Consider the following 8,633-nt stretch of genomic DNA (forward strand, 5'->3'; position numbering starts at 1 on the left):
CCAGTACAGGAGCAGCAGTAGTCAACATGGAGGCAAGGGCAGGCACAGCAGTAGTCAACATGTATGCCAGTTAAGGCCCAGCAGTAGCCAATATAGAGGCCAGTGAAGGCACAGCAGTAGTCAACATGGATGCCAGTTAAGGCGCAGCAGTAGCCAACATGGAAGCAAGGGCAGGCACAGCAGTAGGCAATATGGAGGCCAGTGAAGGCCCAACAGTAGCCAATATGGAGGCCAGTAAAGGCCCAGCAGTAGCCAAGATGGAGGGCAGGGCAGAAGCAGCAGTAGCCAACAAGGAGGACAGGGCAGGAGCAGCAGGAGCCAACATGGATGCCAGGGCAGGAGGGGCAGTTGTAATGGGGTGACATGCGCAGCAGAAGCAGAATAATTAGGTCTATGGACAGGCGAGAGGTAGCAGGGCAGCAGGAATGATGGAATTACCAGTAAGGTCTAGTTCACATATAGGCCATAATAGATGCAGAAAAGGTCCTACATCTTGGTGACAACAGGCCCTACTCTGTGGTATCAGGAGCAGGTGTCACAAAGTCCTTATCTATCCATGTGGCATTCATTTTGATGAAAGTCAGATGCTACACACTATCACAGGACAATTTGGTTCTCCTGGGACTGACAATATGGCCGGACAGAAGAGTATGTCCAAAGCAAATTCAGCGAGTTGTGGCCAGACATCTAATTTTCCCACCCAGTAGTCCAGGGGTTCGGGGACGTTAGGTGGCAACGTAGAGTCCAAAAACACCTGGACTTGCTGTTTGAGGTGTGCCGGCATGTCCTGCTGCTGTGCTGGTGCTCCTGTTACCCCGGCCTGTGGCTGCATGAAAGCATGCATCATGGACATCAGGCTCAGACTGGTGCCGCTGCTCATGCCACCCAAGCTGCTAGAAGAAGATGTGGAGGAGGCAGCGCTGCTGGTGTGGCCCTGGTGGGAATGGCGTGAATGAGAGTGCCGTGTTCCAAAGGCTGCCACTAACTGTGCACCCAGCTCCTCTCTATAATAATTCATTTTTTCCTCCCGTTGGGAAGGGTGAATGAATTCACACAGCTTTTTGCGATACCGTGGGTCCAGTAGTGTGACCAGCCAGAAGTCGACCCATTGACGAATTCTTTGCAAGCGTGGGTCAGCTCAAAAGCATATCAACATGCATTTAGCCATTTCCACCAGGGAGTGTGAAGGATTCCCTGCCTCCATCTCCACAGAATACTGCCAATGGGTACCGCCTCTATCCTCCTCATCCTCCTCATAGCCCTGCATATCCTCCTCTGGCCCCCCTCTGGTCCGGCAGGAAGGCTCATCTCCTTCCTTTCCACCCGTCTCCCCTAAGAGTTCCTATGCGTTCAGGTCCTCCTCAACTTCCTCTCCCTCCTCCTCCGCCAAGCCTTTCTCCAGCGACCCAGACTGTAACAGTTCCAAGATCTCTTCCCCCTCGCCACTGAGTCTCATCAGCATCAGCTCCAGTACATGAAGCATGGGTATGATGGGGCTCAGTCCTGTGTCTTGCCCACTGACCAGAAAGGTGGCCTCCTCAAAGGGTCGTAGCAAGCGGCAGGTGTCACGCATGAGCTGCCACTGCCCGAGCTCCAGGTTACACAGGGGAGTCGCCGTGTCCGCCTGCATCAAGAGGAAATCAGTCAAGGCCTTCATCTGCTTATAAAGCCGGTGCAGCATGTGGAGGGTGGAGTTCCACCGCGTGGCTACATCGCAAATGAGACGATGGTTGAAAAAAGACCATTCCTCCACTGTGCTACACCCAAGTGGTAGAAGAGATGAACACTGGCGGTTGAGGAAGTTTTGGACCTACTGGAAGAGGTGGAGGAGGACCTTGACACAGGATCCATGCTGTGACAACGAGGTTGTGTCATCGCCCTTCCCTGACCAAGTTGCTGTGGGTCCGCCGGCCATGTTACATTTACCCACTGAGCAGTAATGGACATATACTGCCCTTGCCCGTAATTACAGCTCCAGATGTATGTGGTTAAATGTACATGTCTTCTCACTGAATGGCTCAGCGAGTCAGAAACCTTATCGCAAACATACCTATACATGGCCGGAATAGCTGTGTTGGAAAAGTAGTGTTGACTCAGCACCTTCCACCGTGGCTCCGGACACAACATCAGTTCACAGAAAGGTGCAGAGTGGACCACTTTAAACGGCAGAGCCTGGAGCACTAGCAACTTGGCCAGGTGGGCGTTCAGTTTGACTGTTACAGGATTGCTGGGTGCATATGTCTGCATCCGGTATTTGGACTCTATGATGACAGGCTGCCTTCCACAGAGGTGGTCAGACTCTGTGAAAGGCCCCCCTGACTACTGCTGAGTCCTGCTGCTGTTGACCGCGGGTCTGCCTGGGCCTGCTGTGACCCACTATCACCCCGTTTCTGCGAGGCGGAAAGGTGGTGGCACTTCATATGGGCAGCTCTTGGCGCAGCTCTTGCCTCTTTTAATGCGCATGTCGCACAGGCGACAGATGACCACATAGGTATCCTCCGGGCACTTTTTAAAAAACTGCCACACAGGTGAGGTCTAGTACCAACAGGCTGCGAGGATGGGCGGGAGCTGCCGATACTAGGACCTGCAGTGGAGGAGGTTTCCCCAGTGGTCATCTGCTTGTCCCGGCTATACTTACGACTTGTTAGCTGACAACTGCTGCCTGTCTGCTTTTTAGTTGTGGCGGGCCTGCTGGCGGACGGATACCCGGTTGACGAATCCGTCGAATAAGCCAAATCCTGCCGTGGATCCCATGTAACATCCGATGTAGCATCATCCTGTTCCAGAATGATGCTATCATCCTCATCAGGCTCCTGCCCAGCCCTCTCTCGTCTACTCCCCACTGCTCTCCTGCCAGGCCTAACATGGGCCTGCTCCAATATCACCTCTGACACAGCTATGCCCTGCATTTGATTGCCCCTTTTCTCTTCCCCCACATGCTCATCATCATCAAAGAGCAGTTCGCTGCTCATAGACGCCAACAGTTACCTTGCAGGCGGTGGGTCAAAAGTTAGCGGGATGTTGCTGAGGATGTCAGATGGAGGACTTGGGGGAATTGCTGCGTGCCCGTGACAAGTCAGGGTCGTGTCTGAGGTACCCACAGATACCTGGCTGGCTGTCTCACTACTCTTTCTTGTGGACGTCGAAGTGTGAGCTAGCCACTCCAGAACTGTGGAATTAGACGTGTGGACACGACCCTGGTGTGACAAAGGAAGCTCAGGCCTGCCACTGGACCCTCTTCCTGTGCTACTTCCTCTTCTGCTCCTTGAGCCAGTCTCTCTGCCCTGCCCTTTGCCTGAAACGCTTTGTGAGGTTTCCTGCTGCCGCTGTGCCATGACTTTATATTCAAACTCTGATTTCTACACTTGGTAGATAAGAACAGTATTTTCAGTAATATATAGAACCTGTGTGTATATATATATATATATATATATATATATGACTTGTGATATATAGGACAAGTATAGAAATTGTCTATATATATATATATATATATATATATATATATATATATATATATATATACAGCACTTTTTCAAAGACTTTTATGCTATACACCTGCACCAGGTATTTTTGTCTCTCAGGATAAGACTGATGTGATATACACACTATGAGAAGGGTCCAAGTATAGAAATTGTCTCTCTCTCTATATATATATCACTTTTTTAAAAGACTTTTATGCTATACACCTGCATCAGAAGTATAGGACTTTTGTATCTGTACAGCACATTTTTGTTCCGTGCACCCTTTGCTGTCCTATGCCTAATCTATCTATCTTTCACCCTGTCTATATTTCTCTCTCAATCACTAGATGTTTCTCCTCTCCGCTTTCCTAATCTTTCCTTTCCTTTACTACAATATCTTCTCAGTAGTCTGTAGTAGTGATGTCACGATACCAGAATTTTGAGTTCGATGCCAATACCAACTTTTTTTTTTTTCAATGCTCGATACCAATTCGATATTGAATAAATTACATAAAAAAACCCACAAGAATAGAAATTGAAGACATGTAACACTAGCTAGCTGGGGTTGATGGGGGCTGTAGTCATGTAAAACACAGACACAACAGCTATCAGGGGGGATTATGGGGGCTGTAGTCATGTAACACACACACACTTCAGCTACCAGGAGGATGGTGGGGGCTGTAGTCATGTAACACACACACACTTCAGCTACCAGGGGGATGGTGGGGGGTGTAGTCATGTAACACACACTTCAGCTACCAGGGGGATGGTGGGGGCTGTAGTCATGTAACACACACACACACACACACACACACACTTCAGCTACCAGGAGGATGGTGGGGGCTGTAGTCATGTAACACACACACACACACACACACTTCAGCTACCAGGAGGATGGTGGGGGCTGTAGTCATGTAGCACACACTTCAGCTACCAGGAGGATGGTGGGGGCTGTAGTCATGTAACACACACACTTCAGCTCCAAGAGGGATGCTGGGGGCTGTAGTCATGTAACACACACACACACACACACACTGCAGCTACCAGGAGGATGGTGAGGGCTGTAGTCATGTAACACACACACTTCAGCTACCAGGAGGATGGTGGGGGATGTAGTCATGTAATACACACTTCAGCTACCAGGAGGATGGTGGGGGCTGTAGTCATGTAACACACACACTTCAGCTACCAGGAGGATGGTGGGGGCTGTAGTCATGTAACACACACACTTCAGCTACCAGGGGGATGGTGGGGGCTGTAGTCATGTAGCACACACACTTCAGCTACCAGGAGGATGGTGGGGGATGTAGTCATGTAGCACACACACTTCAGCTACCAGGAGGATGGTGGGGGCTGTAGTCATGTAACACACACACTTCAGCTACCAGGAGGATGGTGGGGGCTGTAGTCATGTAACACACACACTTCAGCTACCAAGAGGATGGTGGTGGCTGTAGTCATGTAATACACACTTCAGCTACCAGGAGGATGGTGGGGGCTGTAGTCATGTAACACACACTTCAGCTACCAGGAGGATGGTGGGGGCTGTAGTCATGTAACACACACACACTTCAGCTACCAGGAGGATGGTGGGGGCTGTAGTCATGTAGCACACACACTTCAGCTACCAGGAGGATGGTGGGGGCTGTAGTCATGTAACACAATTCAGCTACCAGGAGGATGGTGGGGGCTGTAGTCATGTAACACACATACTTCAGCTACCAGGAGGATGGTGGGGCTGTAGTCATGTAACACACACACTTCAGCTACCAGGGGGATGGTGGGGGCTGTAGTCATGGAGCACACACACTTCAGCTACCAGGAGGATGGTGGGGGCTGTAGTCATGTAACACACACACTTCAGCTACCAGGAGGATGGTGGGGGCTGTAGTCATGTAACACACTTCAGCTACCAGGAGGATGGTGGGGGCTGTAGTCATGTAACACACATACTTCAGCTACGAGGAGGATGGTGGGGCTGTAGTCATGTAACACACACACTTCAGCTGTTACAGCCCCCCTGCCCCGTCAGAGCACGGCCGACCTCCTGGTCATCCCCCACTGATGTCTGCCCGGGAGTTATCTGAAGGCCCGGGCCGCTCCTCCTCACAGTCCTGTGGCCCCCACCGGCGGCTATTTGAAATTGGCACCGCCGGGAACGTAGGGAGAGAGAGCGCGGAGGAAGTGACAGTGGGGAGCAGGGAGAGGCATACAGAGAACACGGCTGGCACTCAGATAGCCGCCGGCCGTGTTCTCTGCTCTATAATTTATGTTAAACTGCGCTTTTATGCAAATTAACATAAAGTATCGATGGAAGGAAATCCTGGTATCGAACCGTTTTTCTGCCCGAAATATCGATAGTAGTATCGATATTTCGTTGCATCGTGCATCCCTAGTCTGTAGTCCACAACAGCAGCAGCAGCATCAGCCGCGTTTTGATAATCACAAGCTGTGTGCACTGCAGCCAGTAACAACCTCCTTCCTCTCTCTGTGCAGACTGCATGGTGCGGTCATATGACCGCTCCTCTTAAACCAATACTGACGTCACACAGGGGGTGGGCTACTGCAAGATCCCTGCTGATTGGATGTGTGTGCGCTTTTCCCGCCCAGAACACTTCCTGCTTTCTAGAATGGCGGCTGCCATTTTAGAAAGCAAGAGAAAAAAATCGGAGCAGATTTCCAAAAATCCGAATCCGATCGGACTCGGATTTTTGGAAAACTGACCGCCTGACGCCTATTAATATGAACAGCAACTAGATAGACCAAGAGTTCCGAACTTGTCCACCACAGCAAAGCAGCCCACAGTGAAGTGCCCTCTAACATTACCTGCTACTCCTCCTCAACCTCCTACTTCCACCCTAACCACTAACTGCACCTGCAGGGCCTACTAGACCCATTTTTTTCCTGGAGCTTGCTTCAAGGGCCCCCAAGTGATTTTCAAAAGGTAAAACCTTTTGGGCCTCCATATAATTTTTTACAGGGCTCACCTCATGGGCCTCCGTATAATCTTTTACAGGGCTCACCTCATGGGCCTCCATATAATTTTTTTACAGGGAGATCACCTCTAATGGGCAAAAGTTCATAGGCCTATATACAATGTTCTTGAGGGCTCACCTCATGGGCCGAAGTTCATAGGCGTCTATACAATTTTTTTTAAGGGCGCTCACCTCATGGTTCAAAGTTTATTGGCCTCTATACAATTTTTTTAGGGCTCAAATCATGGGCCTCAAGCTAATTTTTCGAGGGTTAACCTCATGGGTCTCAAGCTATTTTTTCGAGAGCTAAGATCGTGGGCCTTGTGAGAAGATACTATTTGTCATTTTTGAGGACAGATACTTGTCACCGAGGTGCCTGGCCTTGGTGAAGTGAACCGGTAGCTTTAGACAGTAATTGTAGGTTATTGTCACTTTTATTAAATGTATCAGCTGTTTCCACAGCTGATCCGGGTCCGGCTTTACTGGAGCAGTCAAAGCGATGGGTGGGACGACTGCCCCCACATATTCCAGGCTTTTCCATTGCCTCAAAAATTAAAACGACTGCTGTTTGGCTAAACAGCATGGGGAGAGAGTTTCTATTGCTGTTTAAAGTAATCCCAGCAGCCCTAACTTTGTTTTTTGTGATTTCCTAATGTAGAGGAAAGAAGTTTTCAGAGTTTTTTTGCCATCATACATAGCGGTTATATTGTGTTTGGAATGTATAGTTGATAGGCTGTGATAGTGGCATAATGAGGCAACTTTGGCATGTTAGATGCCCCCAGGCATGCTTCCCCTGCTGTCCCATATACATTCCAGAGGTGTTGGTATCATTTCCTGAGGTGTCATTGTGGACTTGGGAACCACTAAGTGGTTGAATCTTGATTTCCAAGTCTTGACCATTTTTCTCCCATAGACTATAATGGGATTCGATATTCGATCGAATAGCCGAATATTGGGGGCTATTCGGATTGCATTTCGAATTTTCGAATATTTCAATACTCGCTCATCACTACTCTTTTGCTTTGGCAATGCTATTTTGGACCTGCCAATAAAGCTTTTTTGAATTGGATTGAATTGAATTGTAACCTGGAGAGTGATGCACACTGCCACTCACACCCTGAATTTCTGGATCCCTCTGTGATGAGTAGCTTTTGACACGTCTGATGATAAAAATCACTACAAATTACAGTAACACTTTAATGGGTTAAACTTAAAGTGACACCGTCACCTCCTTTTTGCATTCTGACATCTCTACACAGGTGTAAAGGGTAAATTTAGTGGTTTTCATACCTTATTTTATATCATACGTCATGGTGCTTGTTCAAGTAAAAAGTCATCTTTTATCAACTGCAGATTGTGTTAAGTGGGCGGGACCTTGCAGCATTAGCACCACTTAGCCCCGCCCACAACTTCACAGTTGGCCCCGCCCCCTCACCAGCCATTGGAACAGGCTTGCCGAAAGGTCTAGACCCGTTGTACCGTTGTGGGTGGAGCTAAGTGGTGCTAATGCCGTGAGGCCACGCCCACTGAATACAATCTGCAGTTAATAAAAGGACACTTTTTACTTGAACAAACACCATGACGTATGATATGAAATAAGGTATGAAAAATGCTAAATTTACCCTTAACACCTGTGTAAAGATGTCAGAATGCTCAAAGGGGGTGACAGTGTCACTTTAAATTATACACATGTGCACACAAAAATAGTGTTGAGTGTATCTGTTAATCTGTTATATGTTTGGTTTTAGCAACGTTATCAAAACTTGAACACTCTGCATTTGTTTCTCTGCACTTCCATAGGCTTTATTCATGTTTTACAGGACTCCCCAAGGGGGTATACAACTTCTTCAGCCACTGGAAATCAAACGCTATTGGTATATTCATATTGAGCAAATGTGGCGGAAGAGGCAGACGGAGAGTTCCACCTGCCTCAGTGTGACACTGTTTCTCTATGGGAGGGCTCGGGCACCTCTGTTCCCACTGCTCCCACCGCTCTTTATGCAAAGAATTCACATGTCAATTCTTTGGACAGAGAGCGACGCATGCACTAGGCCTTTATTTGTATTGGGGCAATGCAGGGTCTGCTTTGCATAGTTGCATAGTTCGAGGCTTTGCACCCTGCTCTTAGGAATAGCCCCAGTAGAGTGGACTGGAGGACATTGCAAACCAAGTAATTGTCAACCTAAATGTGAGA

This window comes from Dendropsophus ebraccatus, chromosome 13 (assembly GCF_027789765.1).
Source record: "Dendropsophus ebraccatus isolate aDenEbr1 chromosome 13, aDenEbr1.pat, whole genome shotgun sequence".
NCBI lineage: Eukaryota > Metazoa > Chordata > Amphibia > Anura > Hylidae > Dendropsophus > Dendropsophus ebraccatus.